The sequence below is a fragment of the Xenopus tropicalis genome, chromosome 1 (assembly GCF_000004195.4).
Source record: "Xenopus tropicalis strain Nigerian chromosome 1, UCB_Xtro_10.0, whole genome shotgun sequence".
NCBI classification, from domain to species: Eukaryota; Metazoa; Chordata; class Amphibia; order Anura; family Pipidae; genus Xenopus; species Xenopus tropicalis.
Genome location: NC_030677.2, coordinates 77,098,521 through 77,122,251, shown reverse-complemented (window position 1 = coordinate 77,122,251; position 23,731 = coordinate 77,098,521). Strand labels below are relative to the sequence as shown.

At 35.8% G+C, this 23,731-nt stretch overlaps 1 protein-coding gene across 3 annotated transcripts in view; it reads left to right on the top strand.

Moving 5' to 3' along the window:
* Positions 1-23,731, top strand: part of grid2 (glutamate receptor, ionotropic, delta 2) — a 546,810-nt gene that overhangs the window by 390,320 nt on the left and 132,759 nt on the right. The window lies entirely within an intron of this gene.

Below are 23,731 nucleotides of genomic sequence, written 5' to 3'. Positions count from 1 at the left end.
TGCGCTAACATTTATGGTAGAAGAAGCATATATCTACACTTCAGTTCTCCAGAAAGAACAGAAGATGGAAATGTATAACTGCGCATGTGCATTTGCATTCCATATACATCATGTTGAAACCCAAGTATCGATTCTGGGCATTCCAATCATAGTAAAACAAATATTTGCAGCCTCCTGCTTACCTCTCACCATGATGAATATTGGAAGGGTACATATGCCTATATTTAACATATTGAGCAACCTCACATTTAATCCTGTGATCTACCAGGACCGAAAATTTGCTGCAGAAAATATGTCACAGAGACAATCAAGGCTCCAAGACTTTAATGCTTTTGGAGTAAAAAAAAATGTGTTGCAGGTAAAATTTGTCACCTATTGCCTTCAGTGCATTGTGCTCATTTTTTGCTGTTTCACAAAATTTTCCAAACTGGAAAAATGTGCTTATCATTACTAATGGAATACATGTGAGGACAATCACGTTACCTGGAGACATGAAAGTAAAAAGTCTTACAGCAGATTCAGTGTATGAGCAACAGGCAAGCACACTAAAAGAACATTAAGACATATTAAGATTTTTGAGACAAAAAAACTACACCATTGTTACAACATGTTAAAATGCCTTCACAATTAGTGATGAGCGAAACAGCGAAAAATTTGAGCGTCAAAAAAAAAATTGTCGCCCACGGCTATTCTTTTTTCGCGTGACTATTCTTTCGTCGTCCGTGGCTATTCTTTTGTCGTCCGCGGCTATTTTTTTGTCACACGGCTATTCTTTTGCAACAATTTTTGGATGCACGAATTTTTTCATCCGCTTCGCGAAACAATCCACCAATGGCTAAACACGGAAATTCGCTACGAATCCATGCCTGGCAAAACATTTCGACCATCACTAATCACAATATCTCTTTTCTACTCCTAATGGGGATAGTTCAGATAACATCTTCTAGAAATGTTATGGCTAAAAGTGAATTTCCATCTAAATACTCTGACACCCAATGGTTAGAATGATTTATTGAACATGTCCTGTTTCTTAGATACACAATAGCCTCTGTTATCTGAATATGTCCTTAGGGTGCTTGCATGTTGCAAGAAAATCAGCATCAAAATTATTAATACTTGTGTCATTATAATTATTTCATCTATGTATATATCTCATTGTTTGTGGAGTCCAACAATGTACAGGTATGGGACCCATTATCCAGAATGCTTGGGACCTGGGGTTTTCCGGAAAAGGGGTCTTAATTCGAATCTCCTACCTTAAAGCTGCCCATTCGCATCGCCAAGTGAGCGGATCTTCACCCGATATCCCCACCTACGGGTGGGCGATATCAGGTAACATGTAGGCGAATTTGATCATTTGGCCCTGGGGCCAAACGATCAAATTCTAACGACATCAATGGGGCAGTCGGTTCGGGGACCGCATCAACGAGCCGATGTGGTCCCCAATCCGACTGAATTTTCTAACCTGCCCGATCGATATCTGGCCGATTTCAGGCCAGATATCGGTCGGCCAGGCCCTCGTTTCTGCCCCTACATGGGCCAATAAGCTGCCGAGTCGGTCCAAGGGACCGATATCGGCAGCTACTACTGGCCCGTGTATGGGGACCTTTAGTCTGCTAATAAAATTATTTAAACAGTAATTAAACGCAATAGGATTGTTTTGCCTCCAATAAGGATGAATTATATCTTAGTTGGGATCATGTACAAGGTACTGTTATATTATTAGCAAGAAAAAGGAAATAATTTTTAAAAATGCAAAATGCAAAATTATTTGCTTAAAATGGAGTCTATGGGAGATGGGCTTTCCGTAATTCGGAACTTTCTGGATAATGGGTTTCCGGATAAGGGGTCCGATACCAGTATGTAGTTTTATTATGCTGGTCGCAATTTACAGAAACGATACATGCGTCCCAACATGGTGGATTTGGAACACGTGCATTTCAATTCCGTCATGCACATGCACAGTTGCACGTTTCCACCTTCTGTGCTTTCTGGGGAAAGGAATATTAGAGGCACACTTCCTCTAGCGAAAATGTTGGCACAAACACTTCTCTTCATACAGGTATATACTGTAATGTTTGTCTTGACTACATGTCTTTCTGCCTTTTTTATATACTTTTGCCTCTAATGAAGGCCCATTCAAAACACAAAAACTCCTTTCTATCGAGTACACTAGGCAACAGTTATATAGTATCAACTGCCATTGTTGAAGAGTACCAATATCTGTAATCAGTGGCTTAATACATACTCTATTCCTAGGGCACTGCATTATTTCTATGTAAATATCTCATTGTCTGTGATATATACAAGAAGATGGTAAAATATTTTGTCATGAACAGTTCAAATGAGAAATGTGTTATTTTATTAATTTGATCACACATGCACAATGTTTCATATAACAACTTTTTTTATAAAGTATGACTTGTTAAATGGTTGTTACTAGAAATATTTTGTAGAAACATAAGCCTATAATATAATGTCAGTAAACAATCTTGTCACACAACACAGGTCCTATCTAATAATAAAAGAAACACTGTAGTTCTTTGGTTATAGACAAACAGGAGAAAGTGCACCAGCACCCTAAGATTGCCATAGCACTACTTAAAGGATAAAATTACATGGTCACATACATTGGTCTTTACCCAAAGTTACACAAACAAGGTAAAAGTATGAACTGGATACAAATCACAAGTAAAAGCTCTTTATAAGCCAGAGTGTGTGCATCCTATTTCTTCATGTAATTTTATCCTTTAAGTAGTGCTGGCCAATAAGAGTGTAGGTTATATCAAGTGCTCAAAACACGGCACCCATATGCTGCTCCCCACTCCAGGATTGCAAGCAAGGACATCCTTTTATCTCACACGTGGAGCACTGGGGACAGGACCTGCAGAAATCTCGAGCACGCCTAGACTCCTGTGAGCAAAGTTCAGATGCAGATGGGTCTGGGTCAGGTTATATCTTTACTTTAAAAAAGAACAAAAATGTCTATAATCTTACTTCCCATTTAATATGTGTATAAAGTGTTATTTTTACTGTTATTTTTCAATTCTGGCCAGATGGCAATCCAGCTTTCTTTTCCACACATACCCCCCCCCCCCCATCATTTAGGTGGAGGAATAAAGGTTTGTGAGGGAATGAGAGGAAGCAAGTGTATATTCTGCTAGAATAACTTGTGTTTGTTATGCTGATATGCACTGAAATTAGTTTAAAAAAATATAGAAGCCCTAAAAAGAAAAAATTTAATATAGGTGTTATGTTAACTCAAAATATGAGTATTCATTCAAAGTAATATAATGCAAAATCTAGTTTGTATGATTACAACATTTCTTTGTGTCTGCAGTTTTGATTAATGTGTGTGCCACCTACCAGTGCGTTATTTATATATATCTTAAATTCTACATATTTCCTTGGCAGGAATGGTTATTGCTTTATAATGTGAATTAAATATAAGAAGGGATATAACAGCATACTATAATTCATTTAAGATTTTCTGATGAAAATTTTCCACACCATTACGCTGTAGATCACTCTGTCAGATCAGGGGATCGAGATTTGAATTCGTAGCTATAAATGTTCTCTTTTACTGCTCTCTAGTGCATATGGAGTGTGTGTGTATCAGGGATGCAGTAATTGTGGCTGTTTCAGAACTACAGCCTACAGTATCTCTTGACAGTCTTTATCTGGGGTCTTGGTAGCCGCAGATTCATGAAAACACAGAACCTGCACGGCCGCAGATTCACCATTTTTTACATAAGATTCTTCCCACTCAAGAATAATAAATATAATTCAAATAAATAAATAAATACAGAATTTACTGTATTTTGTGCAATATTAAGTAAACTAATGCATTACTTGTTCATTACGCCCTGCCTATATAACTGTGTTCAAATTTTATTCCAATTTGTGATATTCACACCTATGAAAAACTAAGAACTAATGCTTTAAAAACCTAAAATTTACTGAGTTTTGTTTGATAAAAAGTGCTGAGAAATGTACAGTCAATGTGAGAGAGAAGACATTCAGAAAGAAAACGAGTCAATGGCATCAGGAATGTGTTGCATTTACTAAAATACTTAAGAAATTGTTTCTTAAACTTTAACAATAGTATCCATGTGGGAGTTTGTCTAATAAAAGATGGTAAAGGTCCTAGTAAAATCTGTGGACTATAGGTTGTGGCAAGCTAAGCATAAGGACTGAAAGCATTCTTGGAGAGATACATAGAGAAACTTAGAGAAATGCAGAGCTTTGAATGAGAGAACTGATATTTTTTTGATATTTATAAAATATCAGCACAGAAAGTGGGTGGAAAGTAAGGGACCTAGTGTGAAAGTCAAGGATGGCTGAAGCACAGAGTGCAGCATTCTACAAAAGAATTGTTTAGTAGGAATAGTGTTTAAGAATAGTGTTTCGTCAAGAGAGTGTCAGTTCTTGTGGACGGGTGTACCTGACTCCACATGTGAATGGAGGGGGAGAAGAATAGCAATTAAGTATGTTAATGTTGATTTAGTGATGTTTGTTGGGCACTTATAGGAAGGAACAAGGATAGAAGACTAGTAGTTGGAGGGATAATATCTGAGTCAAGGAGTAGGAGCATAATAACGTGAAGCCAGTTATAGGAGTATTTGTAGCTATTTTGCTGGTTGGGTTGTTTATCTGAGCCTGGGGGGGGGCAAGGCCTGAAGCTACCAGAACAGCTCATAAGAGCAGATACAGTAAGTGGGGAGGAGAGAAGTGATGCAGATATGAAAGATATATCAGCTATAAAAATCAAAGTAAAGCAAAATCAGTGATGATTAATGGCATGACAACAACAGTGTGTTTTAAGGAAAGATATTACAAAGTACATTAGCAACAGGTACTTTATATAAAAGTAGCAAAAGCATGGAATAATTGCAGTTTTAGGAATAGGAATTACCGTTGTATATAGGAAAAAATGGTCCAATATTCCCTATAATTAGTAACATACTTGCTTTCAGAAGCAGTTGCAGATTATGGCTGTGCAGCAGATGAGTTGCAATATCATGTCCTGGGTGTTTAATCCATTTCCCTGACAATTGCATCGTAAATTTGAATTCTAAGATTGAAGACATGTTATTTAAGCTTTTAAACTGCAATCCTTCCCCCTGCTTTTTAGGTTACAAGGTTCTTCTAAATGTCTTTATAATGTATATATAAAAGATTATGTCATGTTCCAACTATAACTTTAACATAATCACTTGTGATGTATTGAAACATTGTCCAATAACCATCTTGGGGTCATGAAAATGTTTCTACCCCTTTCTGTTAGATGTAATCACTAGCTTGCTTTATGCCTATATAATGGTGGGGGGATGCTTACATCCACATCAACATTCAGAGGATTTTGCAAAGGTTAAAATGGATGGGCGTATGTCTATTTTTCAACATCACTTATGTAATCTTTCCAGGAACCCACAAGCCTGTATAATATTAAAGATTGTAGTCAGTAACTGTCATGGTTTGATTAATATGTTACTCTTTGCTACTGAAATTCCATTTCTTCTGAAAAGAAATTTATGACCAGCAAAAAATTATGTATATTGACATTGAATTATTAACCTTCTGAAAATTAAAGCTACAGTTGAAGAGATGCCTACAGTGAGCTGATATTGTTTATTAATCTAAGTGATTAAGGTGAGGTTAGAAAGTCATAAATGGGAAAAAGTGATTCAAAAGAGAGAAAGTTCATTTTGAATACTAAAAAGAAATAGGAAATAGGATACAGGAGAGCAACTAGAATATAAGCAAGGCATATTGCATGTTTTTTGCACTTTATCTTCATTTTCCAGGGATTGTTGAAAATGACATTCACAAAATCATAAAGTGTAACTCAAAATCATCACCGCTCTGGCTGCAATATTTCTCTTCAGAAAGGAATTCTGTAAATATTTATAGAATTCTATAAATATTTTCCGTTACCTTCCACACAAATGGAATATTTTCCACTTTAAAGGAAAACTAAAACTTCATAAGAAAGTAGGCTAAAAATGCTGCACATATAGGTGCATATTTATCAAAGAGCTGTTAAATTCCACCTCCTGTCTGTTTATTTCTATGGGATTTTTACTGTCATATCAAATGTCATATCAAATTATCAAATGGTGAACACCAACTTTCACCCATTGCTAAATAAACCTCTAAAAATCCCATAGAGATGAATAGATAGTGGTGGAATTTTACTGTGGCTACCTCTAATTTCACACTTTGATAAATCTACCCCTACGTTTAGGGGTTCTATACTAACCCAAGGCAACCACAGCTCTTCAGCAGGTAAGATCATTACTGGGTGGCTCCCTATATTCTATTCTATTGATTTAAAGCACATGTAATCTGCTGCTGTCAGTTACTAAGTATAGGGACGTACTCACAATATGCTGGATATATAAGTCACAGTACAATGCTAACTAGTGAATAATTCAGGTTATTAGAACCTGTTATCCAGAATTCTCGGGACCTGGGGCTTTCCGGACTATTAACAAACTGCACCCCTTTTCAGGGATATAACCAAATACCAATCATAAACTGCACATACTGATACAATTTACAGACACATATTTGTGCTATGATAAACAGTAAACAGTTGCCCTGGTCAACAATATGTTTTTCTGTTGTGACTTTAGGCAGTGTTTGTGCCACTACAGTGCCTAACGTGGACTGCATGGACTGAGTTTTTACTTCATAATTAAAGTTTTTTTTTCTTTTACAGATATTTTTAGAATTACATATTGCAACAATGTTATTATAAGTAATAAAAAGATAGTTTTATTATTTTACATGTCAGACTCCAACATGCCATTTATTTCAGAGAAGGGAAAATAGTTGTTTAGTATATACTTTTATCCCTTTTATCATTTACCAAAACAACCATTTCTTTTTCAAAATGTTTCTCACACTTTCTCAGCTATTAAGACCTCATTCTTTTCCCAGATCTGGGTCTCTTTATATCTTTGAATGGGACTGTATGCACTTTGTATTGATGCTAAGAGCATCTTAAAGCATTTGCAAAAATAATATTTATTAATATTACATTTTATTTATTTGTTTTATTCATCCAGCAAATGGAACAACCCTTATGAAGGAATCTTTAAAGTTGTAGACAAATAATAGGCAGCTCCTGTCTTAGATCATGGGTTAAATACTTTTTTAATATGGATATTTTAAAATATTTTACACATAATATGTGTATTATCTTAAATGCAGTATTCTGTGCAGAAAAGGCTGAAAAGACATTCAAGTGCCTTATGCTTCATAGCTATTGATTAAGTACAGATAGTGTGTTGCCGTGATGAATTGTTTGTCTCTTGAAAAAAAGCTGAGCTGTGGATTAGCTAATGTAACAAGTAGGTGGTTAATCTGAAAATAACTGTTTTTATCATAGGCTTGCAGATTTGAGAGAGAGGAGAGCAAGATAAAACCAATGTATGTACTTGTACCTCTAAATCCTTGGTCACTGCCTGTTAATAAATTATTGCTATTGTGGCTGTCATAGAATTCTGCTCTATGTTTGTCTATACTGTAAACCATTAAATGGTAGGTAGGAAAAGATTACAGCAGTTCCTGGAATTATGTCTTGTTATGAATCAGAAATAAGTGATGATGTTATTACAAACCAGTGGCCATTATGGATAATGACTAGAAAACCATGTTGATTGGAAACCTTTTCACTTTGGCAGTTTATATATCAGCCTAAAACGCAGAACACAGCAGTTTAATATCAGCCATGCTGACTAATGTAGAATGAGCTTTTTCTCTAGTAAATATCTTAAAACCTATATATCATATAAAATAAAAATAAAATTCAAGTCTCTGCAGAACATAAAATACTGTATATGGCAATAATATGATGTGTTATAATATGAGAAATAATATAATAGAATGCAACCTTGTTATACAAAAGGAAGTGAGGTACAGCTTCTTCTACTGCTGGAGTCATAATAGTCCAAAGAGAATATGTTTTTCTTTTTAAGAAGCCACAAACCCAATGTAAGTTTATAAAAACACACATAAAGAAACAAACCACATGTATTGCACCAGTCATGTCCAAATATATTCATTCCTTATCAACGCTATAAAGGATGATCATAATTTCCTTTATGCTTGCTTTAATTACCTCATTGTAATCACTTCGATTGATGTGTTTAAGTGGGATATGTCAGTGATATTTAACACTTGATAATTGTCATCCTTACATAACATTTTTATTCTAAGTTACTGACATATGTTTGTATCCTATCACTAAGTTAGTCTCCAGTACATCGACAGGTGATCTAGTCAAAGTGTTTATTGCCTGTTTTGTAAAGAAATATTTCCTTTTGTTACCTTCCAGTTATGCTTCCCAGAAATGTCATGTTTTGTCCTAGTCATATTCACTGCTGAAAAATGCTTACCTACCAAGCTCTGCTTATTTCCCTGAAATATTGAAATGTTTCAGTCCACTTTTCTATTAAGCTATTTGAGCCTTGTTTGATATTATTTATTTAGACCAACAATAATTGCTAAATTAAATGCCCATTGGGCAGTTTAATTTAATTAAATGGGAACTGTTGCAACAATTAATATTTAATCTGAGCTTCATCTCATGGAATATAATCAATAAAAAAATCAGTACCAGATCTGAAATAATCAGGATACTCTCATTGAGTGACAGGTCATTGGAGTGGGCCTAGACAATGTATTAAAGCTGTCTTTCAAAATAGATGACACATGTAGAGAGACAGATTACAGAGATGGGGATACTAAATACTGTTTTTGGCTATTTGGTAGCCTCTATGTGGACTGGCAGCCCACAGGAGGCTTTGTTGGCAGTACATCTGGTTTTTATGCAACCAAAATGTGCCTCCAAGCCAACAATTTAAAAATAAGCACCTGCTTTGAGGCCACTGAGAGCAACATTCAAGGGGTTCAGGAGCAACATGTTACTCACAAGCCACTGGTTGGGGATCACTGGCTTAGGGTCTTTATTTATTTCGAGTTTTTGAATTCAAGTTTGTTTTTTTAAAATGAATAAACTTGCAAATATCAAATAGTTGCTTATTTATTACTAAGGAAACCCCATTTAAATAAAAAACTCAAATATTTTGAGTTCACGAGCTCACAAGCTCAAAACAAATTTGAGTTTGAGAATATGGGTTGACTTAACCTCCACTGACCCCACTGACTTCTATAGAAACTATAGATGGCAATTTTTTACATTCGCGTTTTCAGGTTTTTTGCACTTAATAAATACCAGACATTTGAGTGTTCGAACTATAACTCGATTTTGAGTTTTTGAAGTGCAAAAAAACTTGAATTGAGAAGAGAAATCAAACTTGACCTTTGATAAATCACCCTCTTAGTATTTGATTAAATTATAATTCAGACAGGCTATATATTTGTCCACTCCTCTTATTCCCATAAATAAACCTAAATTTAACACATCCCTCCTGGAATATCAGCTCTTTTGTAGTTCATTATACTGATACTGCTTTGGAGATCAAATATTCACATATACTATTATTCACAAATATATGAATTACTTATTTATAACTCTCAGTACCCTGCATTAATGTTGCTTTAATTGCTTTAATGTCATTTTTGACATAGAGATCTATTCCATCTCCCTTCTGAGCAGTGTATGACCAGGAATGTCTGTAAAGGTTTCCATTCATCCAGGTCATGACATTCAGTATGCAGTTAGCGGTAAATCTAAAATAACTGAACTTGGTGAGTAATATTGAAAATGAGTCACCTCTCATAGGAGGAAATGAATGCAATACTGCAAAACCAGGAATAGCTTTTTTTCCCCAGTAGTGGTTTTCATTGTACACAGTAACATAAATCAGTAACAGTCACAAAATAGAAATTTTCCCTTGGTATGTTTGAATGAAGTATTTGTACACATGAAGAGGCAGCCGGGGGTAGTTTGGTGTGTTTTTTCTGCCATTAGTTTTTCTGATTAACAATGCAATATAATAATTTAAAGAGTTTCTATTGTAGTGAAAATAAATTTGCTACATAAGTACATTAGGTTTTTTTGGTGTTAAATGTAGTTTAATTAACAACCTGTTTTAATTATTAATTAGTAGTCATTTGTTTTATCAGAATTGACATGCAATTAAATCATCTGCCACTAAATAAAGTTTTTCTTTTTATAGATTGTAAGTATACTGCATGAGTCTTATTACAACAACATTTTATCAAACACTGAGATGATACTTTGAATTTCAATTTTCAATTTCTGAATTACCCCCCCCCCCTGTATAATTACATTACATAGAACAAAATGCTGTATAGAAGATTTGTTTTCTTCTCTTGAACTTTGAAAATTTACCTCCCTAGTGGATCAGCGTTTTGTAAAAAAAATTATTGAATAGGGACTAGACATTGCAGTAATGGTAATTATTTTCAGCTCAATTAGTTTCTGGAGAACAAAGGTAGGAAATAAGAAAGACAACCCTGGTGGGTTAGCGGATAGCTTAAAGAAGAAGTAATGCCATTTTGGCATTTTACTACCAATAGATTCACCACATTAGTGCCACCTAGAACACTTTATTTAGTCTGCAGAAAGCATTACCATACCTGAGTAAACAGCCTTAGAATCTTTCTCTGTTTGTTTAAGATTGCAGCTGCCATTTTATCTTGGTCTTCATAGAATCCTGCTTCCAGCTTAACCATTATAGCTCAGACACATTCTTAAGGGTGGGGGGAGTGAGTTTTATGAATTTTTATGAGAGGGAGGATCAGGAGAGAGGAGAAAGGAGAGAACTGAGCAGAATCTGGCCCCTGGAATGAAGGAGTTTTCTGAGAGAGGAAGTCAGATACCCTAAGAACAAAAAAGGAGACAAGAAATCCTGTGTTTCTTTTGATAGAGGACTCAGCGCAGCTTTTCTGTGAGTGCTTATGGCTCTATTTACAAAAACCTTTCTTATAAAGCTTATTTAGTTTTTACCTTTCCTTCTCCTTTAAATTAGCTTATTCAGAGATTGCTAAAGCAAGTAAAAATGGGTACAGCTTTACACTAAAGCGCAGATATAGATAAGGCAATGTGCATGATATATAAACATTTTGGATTGAAAGACAAAAAAGAAAGACTTTTATTAGGGATGTACAGTCTGCGAAAACAAGTGTATTGACTCTATACTGTTTTAAGTAATTAAGTATAAACTGGCTAATATAGTATTCCATATAGATTTAGCTGTTGTCTCAAAAATAAGTAACAAATTAAATGTGAAAAAATCAGTGTGAACTTAGTAGCCTATTTTGCAAACACTTAAAATGAGCTTCATCATGGCCTATACAAAAGAAAGCGGAAAAAACCTTTTACACTGCTGAGAGGCAAAATTTCAATTAAATGTCAGAAAAATCAAGATAGAGAATGTGTAGAAATGCTAAGCAGCTTTTTGCTAGTTTAGCTCTTTTTCTTTTACAACATCCAATGAAATCAATCCAGGTAATGCAAGGCACGTTGTTTAACTCTATTGTTTATGAACTTTTGAGTAGTCAGGTTTAATGGTACTGTATTTTTTAAAGGATTCTTAGCTATTGTTATGGAACGTTTTTCTTGCTCCTTTTATAGACTCCTTGTAGCATTGCCTCCATTTTTCCCCCTATAGTGGCTAAAACCAGCAATTAGTGATGAACGAATCTGTCCCGTTTTGCTTCACCATAAAATTTTGGATCTTAATTTAATTTTTAATACTACCACAAAATAATTGAAAAAGTAGTTAATCACAGTTCTACCTCCAGTAACGATTAATTATATCTTAGCTGGCATCAAGTACAGGGTACTGTTTTATTATTACAAAGAAAAAGGAAATAATTTTTAAAAATGTGAAATATTTGATTAAAATGGAGTCTATAGGACAGGGATCCCCAACCTTTCTTACTCGTTAGCCACAGTCAAATGTAAAAAGACTTGGAGAGCAACACAAGCACCATAAAAGTTCATGGAGGAGCCAAATAAGGGCTAAGATTGGTTATTAGGTAGCCTCTATGCACACTATCAGCTTACAGGAGGCTTTATTTGGTAGGAAATCTTGTTTTTATTCAACCAAAACTTGCCACCAAGTCAGGAATTCAAAAATAACTAGGTGGTTTGGGGCCACTGAGATCAACATCCAAGGGGTTGGGGAGCAACATGTTGCCCCCGAGCCACTGGTTGGGGATCACTGCTATAGGAGATGGATTTCCGGTAATTTGGAGTTCTCTGGATAAAGGGTTTCCAGACAACGGATGATATACCTGTATTTAAAACCAAGGTTGGTGGCTTGTAATGGATATTTCAACTATGACATACAGTACATGGTATTAATCATAGTAAAGAACAAAATAATCTTCATAAATATGTCATTGTGCATCAAATATTAAATTGTTTCAAGCATAAAATATTTTTCACACACTTTATAAATATTATATGGAGCAGAGTAGTGAAATGTATTTGAAAGTTGGATACCCAAGCACAATTAAAGGAACTGGAAGCAATATAATATAGAAAACAGCATGAGATAAAATTCTAAAGTTTTCATCACTTCAGCTGGCTCAGCCTTACTCAGTTATCCTTAGCTTTGATTACATTACTTCTTTCTAGAAGAATCTTATCAGTTGGCATTCTCAGTGACAATACAATCTTGTACTATGTTTGTTAGATAAAACCTATTTCCCATGTGACTTTACCAACTTTTCTTGTTATACAATTAAGCTGATATCTTATCTGGATTGTGTGCTTGATAAATCAAAGCTATAAAAATGTAAAGATGTCCTGTAACCCATTTACCCTTGGATTCAGTGCATCTGATCTCCTTGAGCATTATAACTATAGGGATGCATTACAGTGCAGATTTTAATTATACGGCAATCAAGACAAAGAGAGAACATATAAACTCATATCAATTTGATAAGAAAAAACAATTATGATAAGTTTTATTGTGAATGTTCAACACTTTACACTGGAGATGAACAATGTATTAGAACCCCATAATTCTTTTGAAAAAATAAAATATGATTTTATTAGTGTTTTTTTTAATCTAAAGTTAAAAAATACTTCCCTTTTATAAAGTGATTAGCGAATCTGTTGCATTTCGCTTCACCGGAAAATTTGAAATGGTGAAAAATGTGTTTTGATGAGGGCGACATTATATTTACGCTCGGCAAATTTTTCCGTTGGAAATTTTGTTGGCTGTTTCGCAAAAAAATGCGAAACGTGGAAATTCGCTGTGAATCCATGCCTGCCGAATTATTTCGCCCATCACTAGTGATTGCAACTCAGTTTCATGTTTGTATCTGTAAAATAGCTTTCAGTCGGCACCAGAATTGCTTGTCTGTTGCCACAGTGTTTGCCACAGTGTTGCCATAGTAACCAATTCTGTTCTTTATTTGTAAGGTATATCTGGCTTTTGTCATTACAATTTTATCCAAAACTTAATCTAAAAATAATAGATGCCCATAATTACACAAATCATAGATGCTTATGATTACACAAAACAAATCAAGAGGATTATTGTGAAAATTCTCCTTCTAATGTAAAAATTCTCCTTCTAATGTAAAAATTCTCCTTCTAATGTAAAAATTCTCCTTCTAATGTAAAAATTCTCCTTCTACTGGGTTCCAGAGTGCGTGTCCATGTGCCACTGCAGTTTTTCTGGTCTGTTTGATCTCCCCTGACTATGTTTCAATATTTGGCCAGGTTAAAAGATTTTGATCGGGTGTTGTTGATTGGGCACCTGAACAAAATCTGTGTTCAGGGCTGAATCGGCAGGTAGAGGTAGAATTCCTATTGTTTCTACCTCCACATCTGACAATTCAGCCCTGAACATCAGTGGGGGAAATGAATGAAGATCAGAATTGCTACGTGTATGGCCACCTTTAGAGCAGTGTGGTGAGTGGCCATATTTACAGGAGTTTAAAAGTATATTTAAGAAAGCATTTCCACAAGTGAAGGGTCCAGGGCAAGTGGTGAGTGAGAGGTTTGCTGAGGGCTCTTGTATAAATAATATGTGATTTTAATAAAGGGGTTCACAGAGCCTGCTTGGAGCAAATGTGTTTGTTAGTTGAATTTTAATTAAGGTATTGCTCATGAAAAATAGTTGCCCATATGTTTTCACTGTTTTTTTTCCACGCTTTTTTTTTTTTGTGTTTGCGAACTTAAATTTTAATAAACAAGGCCCTCAGTGAATGTTTGTTTGTACAGGTATGGAACCCATTATCTGGAAACCTATTATCCAGAAAGCTCCGAATTACAGAAAGACTTTCTCACATAGACTTCATTTTAATCAAACATTTCAGATTTTTAAAACTGATTTCCTTTTTCTCTGTTATAATAAAACAGAGTCCTGTACTTGATCCCAACTAAGATATAATTACTCCTTATTGGATGCAAAACAATCCTATTTAGTTTAATTAATGTTTTATTGATTTTTTTTAGTAGACTTAAGGTATGGAGATGCAAATTACAGGAATACCCTTATACCTGAGCATTAACAACATTGATGTAGTGTAGATTATAATATTATTATTATTATTATAAATTTATTTATACTAGATATACCATGACCTGGATGAATGAAAATCTTCATAGACATTCTAAGCCTAGCTTCTAAAAAAACACATAAGTGAGTAGCTACAGTATTTACCTTCTGATAATCTGATAATTCTTCTATAAACTATGACTGTAGGCGGATGGATTACAAGCAACTACTGTAGTTATTCTGTGAGCATGCTTCAAACTGCAGTGCATAAGCTACATTTTGCGGGCAATTTACACTGAGTTTTACAGCTATTACTTTTGTGCCGTGTTTCATTGGGGTAATTTGTCACAGTTTGGGCAGCTTTTTGTAGTGTTTAATTGCATTGTGTAGCATTGGTATCAAGGCTTTGTTTAACCAGACAATGCTGTCATTGTAGCTTTGTATATTTGTTTTCACATTGCTAGTGATTGATGGTGTTAACTTGCACTGAAATTCTGCTGTTTTATTAAGATCTAGAAAAAAAATGAAAAAGTAAAATATTCTTTTGTGTTTGTGTGTTGAAATTAAAGAAAAAAATGCTTTGAAAAGGCATTTTTGCCAATTCTTGGATATCTATTTCTTACTAATGAGCAGCTTGTTGCTTTATTTACTAATGTAATGTGCATGTGTTGGAAATGTTACTGAAATCCTGTTATTTTAACAACTTAAACTAAATTGTTCTATGTGTAGTAAGAGGCTTCAGTAATATTTTAAAAGTGAATGTTAAAGTTATTTATAAACAGGAAAATGTTAAAATAATTCAGAAAAAAATCGCTGATATGTACAATCGTTTTCAAATTCTTCTGCTTTGAAACTTTATGAATTGAGCAGCTTTAACGAAAGGAAAGGGTACGGGAACATCCAAAGATAGAACACTCAGCAAAGTAAAAGTACAACAAATTCCAAGTGCACCAGCTAGGGTAGTGGAAATCTGTAGAAAGACAAAAGGGTGATGGTTGACTTGTGAGCTAGGACCTCAATTACTATATTTATGGTGTCACAATATTATAAAACTGGTAAAATAAAAAATGATTACAGGAGTTATAAAGGCTTATTTATCGATACAAATGTGGCTGCGCCAAAATGAATTCACATATTAATGCAATTGATTAAAGGTAATTGTGTTCACATATGCGGATTACACTTTTGCATTTCCTTTTCATTCAACACAGAGAATAGTGCACATGTATGACCACGCAGAACAGAGGTAATTTCAGGTTGCCAACAACAGATTTGTGCCCAAATAGTCACATTCTAATGCTTATTAACACTGAATGCTGGAAATTACACTGTACACCTGGGCTGTCCAACATCTGTGGTACCGAGGGCCGGAATTTTTCTGGCCAACGCGGTAGAGAGCTGATAATGGAAGCCAGTTTAAAGCCTTTTTAAACCACACCCATGTTATCAAAAGAGCTTTTAAGACTATACCCACATTAATGGTGGTAGCGCAGCAAAACCCCAAATGGTTGGTGCTCACTGTAGGGATATCACCCTTCATTCATATGTGAAAGAATTATATTATGTCATATTAAGACACAATCTTAAATCCCTATCCCTCCTCTTCCCCTGTGGATAGCACAGCAACCCCCAGCACATAATTACACATCTTAGGGACCATATAATGACTATTTTCAAATGCTAACAAACTCCCAGAACAAACCCCTGCCAGGTTCACCTCCCACAGGTAGCATAGGGCAGGTAGAGTATGGCACACACAGGCAGGGTAGGGAAGGCAGAGTATGGCACACACAGGCAGGGTAGGGCAGGCAGAGTTTGGCACACACAGGCAGGGTAGGGCAGGCAGAGTATGGCACACACAGGCAGCATAGGGCAGGCAGAGTATGGCACACACAGGCAGCATAGGGCAGGTAGAGTATGGCACACACAGGCAGGGTAGGGCAGGCAGAGTATGGCACACACAGGCAGCATAGGGCAGGCAGAGTATGGCACACACAGGCAGCATAGGGCAGGTAGAGTATGGCACACACAGGCAGCATAGGGCAGGCAGAGTATGGCACACACAGGCAGCATAGGGCAGGCAGAGTATGGCACACACAGGCAGCATAGGGCAGGTAAAGTATGGCACACACAGGCAGCATAGGGCAGGTAGAGTATGGCACACAGGCAGGGTATGGCAGGCAGAGTATGGCACACACAGGCAATATAGGGCAGGCAGAGTATGGCAAATACTCTGCCTGTCCTACCCTGCCTATGTGTGCCATGCTCTCTCTGCCCTAGGCTGCCTGTGTGTATGGCACACACAGACAGCATACACTGACACAATGCTGACACTGCTCCTACAGTCTGAGGTGGGAACAGGGGAACAATGTGGGTGATTAGAGCTTGAGTCTGAGGTGTGAACAATGCAGGGATTAAAAGGTAGGAACAGTACAAGGGATAACATATTTAAACAATACAGGGGTATTACAGGCTGAATATGAGGTGTGAACCATGCAGGGGGCCATTTAATCTCAGTACTGATACCATTTAAAGTTTCCACAAAGGTAAACCATCAAAGCAGCCAGGCAGGTGGGGGGCCACACAGAGGGGGGGTCGCGGGCCGCCAGTTGGACAGCCCTGCTGTACACTATGACAACTAAAGCTGTAGTGTGTGCCCAATTAACAAGTAAACTCATGCAATTAAAAAAAAACATGGTGATTTGTATCCAAACCTGCACATTGCACTTGTGGTTGTAAATGAGTCCTAAATGAGTCCTATAAACTCAGTGCAGTGATCACTGCTGATCACACGTGGCTGGTGAATTCCACTGTACTTGTAGATGTTTCAGACATTTACACAGCACAGTATTGACTTTGCAGTTAACAAAATTAGTTCCCCAAAGAAATACACCATAAGAAGATTTGCTCAGGTTGCTGCAAATTTTTGCAGTTTTGTAATTTGGATTTTGCTTTCTATAACAGAGAGCAGCAAGCATCCATGTGTCCGTGAAGGACTCCACCGCAAACTTAGAGCTGGCAGTAAGTAATATTTGGGCTTGTTTACTTCCACTGGTAAAAATTTCACCTGGGCATTACCCCATAGCAACCAATCACATTTTTGCTATCATTGTTCTGCCTGTAGCTGGCCGAACAAAACAATCACTGATTGGTTGCTTAATGTTTTTTAATTAGCATTATAGTGTGCTTGTCTTTTTCATGTGTGTGCATTACAGAGGTACATGCAACAATCTTGGGCTAAAGCTTGACCTGTTCCAGAAATACAAGCCAAATTTTGATAAAGGAAACCTAGCACTTACAGTGCTTACACTTATACCTACAGAAATTTTAGTGGCTTTGTTGATTTTATAACAGTTGAAAAATGGCAAAATTTTAAGAAATAGTGGGAAGTGGTTTATGAGTGATGTATACTAAAACACAGTCACAAATTTGGGATTATCCAAACATGGATGAATTTTTTTTTGGTGATTCAGGGGTGTAACTAGGTATAGCAGGTGGACCAGGGCAGATCAGAGTTATAGTGATGAGCGAATCTGTCCCATTTTGGACTGCTGAAAAAATTGCAAAACGGCAAAAAAATTCACATTTTGTGACCTCAACCTTTTTTGACACTACCTCGTCTTTTTCTTCACTCCTTTTTGTCATAGCTAATTTTTGCTGCAGTTTTGCGAAAAAATTTGCCAGTGGCAAAATACGGAAGTTCTCAGCGAATCCATGCCTGGTGAAAAAAATTTGCTCATCACTACAAAGAAACAATGTTGAAAGGGGTCACTTCTAAAATTTTGGCAACTAAGATAATGTGTGCTGGCGAGTATTTCAGCTAATCATTTAATGTTTTATATTTGAGGACATTAATAATAATGCCTATGTCAGGCAGCAAGGGCAAGACTGGCCTCTGCACCTTGCCCCGAATGTTCTATTCATGCTAGGTGCAGAGTACATGATTGCCCCTGCTGGAAGTAGCATGTAAATAAGCACTAAGGGGCATATTTTTGCATCTCTTAGTTCTCCTGCACTTGCAGCAGGGTCAGTCTTAAACTTCAAACCTTTTTTTTAAAAAAAAAGTCAATATGCTATATATCCCTTAAATATTTAACTTATGTTGGCATGCACTACCTATGTATTGATTCCAGATTTTCTTTAACCAGTTAATCTAGAAATACATATAAAATGTCTATATGTCTGCCGTTGTTATGTCTGTGCAACTCCATAGATTTTAGTGTGAATTTGTCATGTGAAGCCCTGGAGTATTCACATGAAACCACAAGCATACACAGGCAGATGCCATTGTTTGTTTTTTCCACATGCTGTTTTTGCTCACATGCAGTCCCTGTGATCATAGTAAATGTTAGATAATGTCTAAAGACCAGGTCTCAGCTATAAAATAATGACATCTATTATCAGGCCAGTGTCAGACTTTATATACTGCACATTTATAGTACATTTTCTTGAATTTGTTGTTAGTCTGTATGACAGCCTTCAGCTATATATAATTTGATGGAACTCTTAGGGGCACATTTACTAACCCACGAATCCGAATCCGAATTGGAAAAATTCCGATTGGAAAACGAACATTTTGGGACTTTTTCGTATTTTTTGCGATTTTTTTTCGGCTCCTTTACGACTTTTTGGAAATTGTCGCGACTTTTTCTTTACCAATACGATTTGTGCGAAAAAACGCGACTTTTTCGTAGCCATTACGATGCGCTCGTATCTTGTCGCGACTTTTTCGTATTGAGCGCTCGTAAGCGGCGGGCGAAACTTTCAGACTTAGCATGATTTTGGAAGCCTCTCATAGGACTCAATGGCACCCTGCAGCTCCAACCTGGTCCAAGAAAAGTCACCATACTGAAGCTTGAATGAATCCGAATCTTTCGTACTCGGCGCGAAGTCTGCGAAAGAGTTGCGACTTTTCGCGCAAGAAGTAACGCTACGAAAAATCGCCAAATACCGATCATTACAAAAAAAACGCAATTGGACGCATTCGGCCCGTTCGTGAGCAAGTAAATGTGCCGCTTAGATATTAGCTGTATCTGACTTTGAGTGCATTTAAAACTGATTTCTCCAAAGTCAAATGATGAATTTTTTTTTATTTATTTACCAAACAGTGACAATTTTATTTTGAACAAAATTTACAATATTACTGCTTTTTAAGATTAGGATCAGTTAGAGATATTGATATTGGAAATGGAGCATAAACCATGCTGGATGTACTTTCCTTCAAAATATCTGAATGTCTTTTGGTCTGGTAATCACATTGAACAATGATTTTGTTTCTGAGCATAAGAATAAGGCTTGTCCCTGTATTTGGAAATGGCCTGGAGTGCTAATGTATAACACACTACTCATTAATGTGCACAAGGTAAGACTTACTGTCATTGAAGACAATGGGCAGAGAACATCTTTACTTTATCTTTACTTTCATTTGTGTTCCAGGCAAGCTACAAGATTATCTCAAAATGACTCACCTTTCTCTTGTAAACTTCAAATATTGTCTCAATTTCGCTTTAATAAATCATGCTGCTTTTGCTTCCAACTTCAATTAAGTCCTGATGGGTTCCGAGCAGTTTAAATTTTATCACAGTAACTAAATATTTTCCTGACATAGCCAGGAGATTACTTTGGCAAACTGACACATTTATTGACGTATGTATGTATTTATTTATTTCAAATATGCCAAAACTTCAGAATTGATTACATTTTTCAGCTCTTTTTTTTATGTGTTTTAGAATTCACCACCAGCCTTATATTCACCAGCATTTTCCCAAAAAAGCACCAGTATTGTTATTGTTGTTTAATTATTATTAAATGTAATATAATTGGGGAGATACAAAATTGTAAAAAATCATACTACAGGTATAGGATCAGTTATTCGGAAAACCGTTACCCAGAAAGCTCCGAATTACTGAAAGCCTGTCTCCCATAGACTCCATTTTAATCAAATAATTTAGATTTTTAAAATTGATTTCGTTTTTCTCTGTAATAATAAGACAGTACCTTGAATTTGATCCCAGCTAAGATATAATTAATCCTTAGTGGAGGCAAAACAGTCCTATTGAGTTCAATTCATGCTTTAGTAATTTTTTAGTAGACTAGGGGCAGATTTATCAAAGTACGATTTTCATATTAAATACGATTTTTTTGTATTGTGCTTTTTAAAGTACGAAAAATGAGTATTTTGAAATATGAAAAAATCATATCTTATTGTATAATGTCCGAAAAGTAAGATTTTTTTCGTGTCTGACCGATTGTAAACAGCAGGAAAAACTTTCTGACTTTGATCCTTCTGTGCATGATTTTGGAAGCCTCCCATAGGACTCAATGGCACTCTGCAGCTCCAACCTGGCCCAAAGCGTGAATGAATCTGAAACTTTTGTACTCAGTGCGACAATACGATTTTTGTTGTGCTTTTTGTCGCAAAAAAATTGCGCAAATGTACGAAAAAGTCGTAATCTTTTAAAAAAAAAAAAAATTATTTGTATTCGGACCAGTCGTACCAGTCCAAATAACAGAAAAAAACATTATCCAGAATACCATTGGTCCGGAGCATTTTGGATAATGGGTCCTATACCTGTAATTCCTAGTAATGTACAAAATGTTTAGTAAATCTAAGCCATTATTTTATGAGGTTTAATAAATCTGCCCCATAATGTGATAATATGGATAGCATAACTACCTTTTAAAGGGTAATTCAAAAGTTAGTTACAATAAGGCCTTCCCTACATATTCAATATTCCCTCCATCCCCAAAACTGCATACAATGGACACTTTTACATTATTTCTGCCAGAGAAATATCTGTCAATATCATTTTTGTACTGTTTTCCACCATACTATGATCATTTTTTCATTGTTATCAGTGAACAAAACAATAGCTAAAAATATTTAGGGTGCTTGTTATTTGCAGCTTCCAGTACATCCTTATGTATATGAATATTGTTTGGATTAAACATGTAGGCTGTGGACATAAATAAATGTTAGGGTACGGAAGTGAATAAGGTATAGAGCTACTTTAGAATAATGTAAAGTTTATTTAGTATTTAGTGTGCTTTGTTTTTGTACATTCAGCATACAGTATTGAAACTGTACTCTTCCTATATATCTGTCATTTCATTTTAGCACATCTTTGTAATGTATATACTGCAATACTCGTTTTGTATGCACTATGTACTGTACAATTCATAGATGCTCTCAAGCTCCCAACTGTTGGCACTCACAATCACAAATCCTCTAACATCTTTGCAGAAACATTAGACTAAAGTACATTTCTATAGATGCAGAGGTATTAGTCCCATTCTAATTTTACCAAAACAGAATATCTGTCTGCACGTTTAGAGGAACTGCACTTTTAGAAAGATTCAGTAAATGTATACAAACTGTACTAACATAAAAACAAAAGTTAAAGAACTTGCTAAAACATGGACTCCTATCTGAATAGTTTATTTATAAATCTAAAGCATTGTGCTTTGTAAATAACATTACTACTTATTATCTGGTGCTCTAAGAAATGCTTTTCTAAGATGAGGAAGTGATATGTAGCACAGACTGCTGATTTTTGTTTATAGTAACAACAGATGCAATATGTGATTGATTATGCCATAAGTCTACAAAAGGTGTTTCTTTCAGTACAGAATTGCAAACCTGTTATTGCATGCCATCTTGTTAAATTTAACGGCAAACATTTATGTATATTTCAATATAATATTGACTTAGCTAGCATCTTTTACCAAGGGTCTCCAGTCATTGACCTTCAAAATATGAATCTTATATTTCTAGTGTGATAATAATCAGCAGGCCTGTCTATAGCACAATACATATATAAACATTGTTTTCTGTCTAAGCATTTATTTCACCCTCACTTCAATTTTCTATGCACGTTTTAACATTCTTGTATTTAGGATTTATTTTTGTTTGTGCAAATCTTGAGAGTGCCTTTGACTATTCATATTGATTCAGTCTTGAAATTAAGTCCACAGGTTTTGCAAATTGCATAGAATCTATTTTCCACTAAGTTCCAAAATCCAAAAATGTAGAGCAGTAATCCCCAACCAATGGTTCGTGAGCAACATGTTGCTCACCAACCCCTTGGATTTTGCTTCCAGTGGCCTCAAAGTATGTGCTCTTTTTTTAATTTCTGGCTTGGAGGCAAGTGTTCATTGCATAAAACCCAGTGTACAGAGCCTTCTATAGGCTACTAGTCCACATAGGGGCAACCAAATTAGCCAATTATAGCTCCTATTTGCACCCCCAGGAACTTTTTCAATGCTTGTGTTGCTCCCCAACACTTTTTCCATTTAAATGTGTCTCACAGGTAAACAGAGCCTTCTATAGGCTACTAGTCCACATAGGGGCTACCAAATTAGCCAATTATAGCTCCTATTTGCACCCCCAGGACCTTTTTCGATGCTTGTGTTGCTCCCCAACACTTTTTGCTTATAAATGTGGCTCACAGGAATAAAAGGTTGGGGATCCCTGATGCAGAGGAATGTAGAGGAGTGTAATTTTTTATATTCAGACCCCACCTTAATGTCTTTTTTACTCATCCTTTTAAATTGCAAGCAGAGTCCTACTGATTTGCCACATAAAAAAGCAGTTGTCGCAAGGCAATTGTAACTACAGTATGTGCATCTACTCTGCTGTGTCTGTATATGAAAACTGATATGTCTTGTATTTGTATTCCCTTGCTCTGTAAAGCACTGCAGGAGATGATGGTGCTACATAAATAGTAATAATAGATGCCATTTACAAAGGTAGAGCAAAGTTTGAATCATTAATACAAATTGGCATGTAATTTTACCTGCAAAACATATTTTCCTAGCTGTAAATGCATTTGTGGTAAAACAATACAGGTTTCCACCATTTGATAAATAATGGCATCTGTACACAAATGGGACAACTATGAACTGTTGGTGTGACCTGCTATAGGCAAGTGTAAAGAGTAGGGCTTTCTCATAGGAAAGTTTGTTGTACATTGCATCATGTTCTGCAAAGCAGACACAATTGGCACAGCAGTACATGGAATAGCTAGACACAAACTCAAAAAGAAGCATAAAAGTATTTTATCCAATGGAGTTTTGACAGTTACATTTCAATTCAGTGTCAATATTTGTGCCAAGTACTCCTTGAGATCATTAAAGAGTTTCCATCAATCCCAAACGCTATATACAGTACATGGCAAATTTTTGCACAGAAAAAGATGACGCTTTTTCCAGTTCTTTTACCAAATTCATGAAACACAAAACTTTGTACTTGACTGCATGCATAGATTCAATGT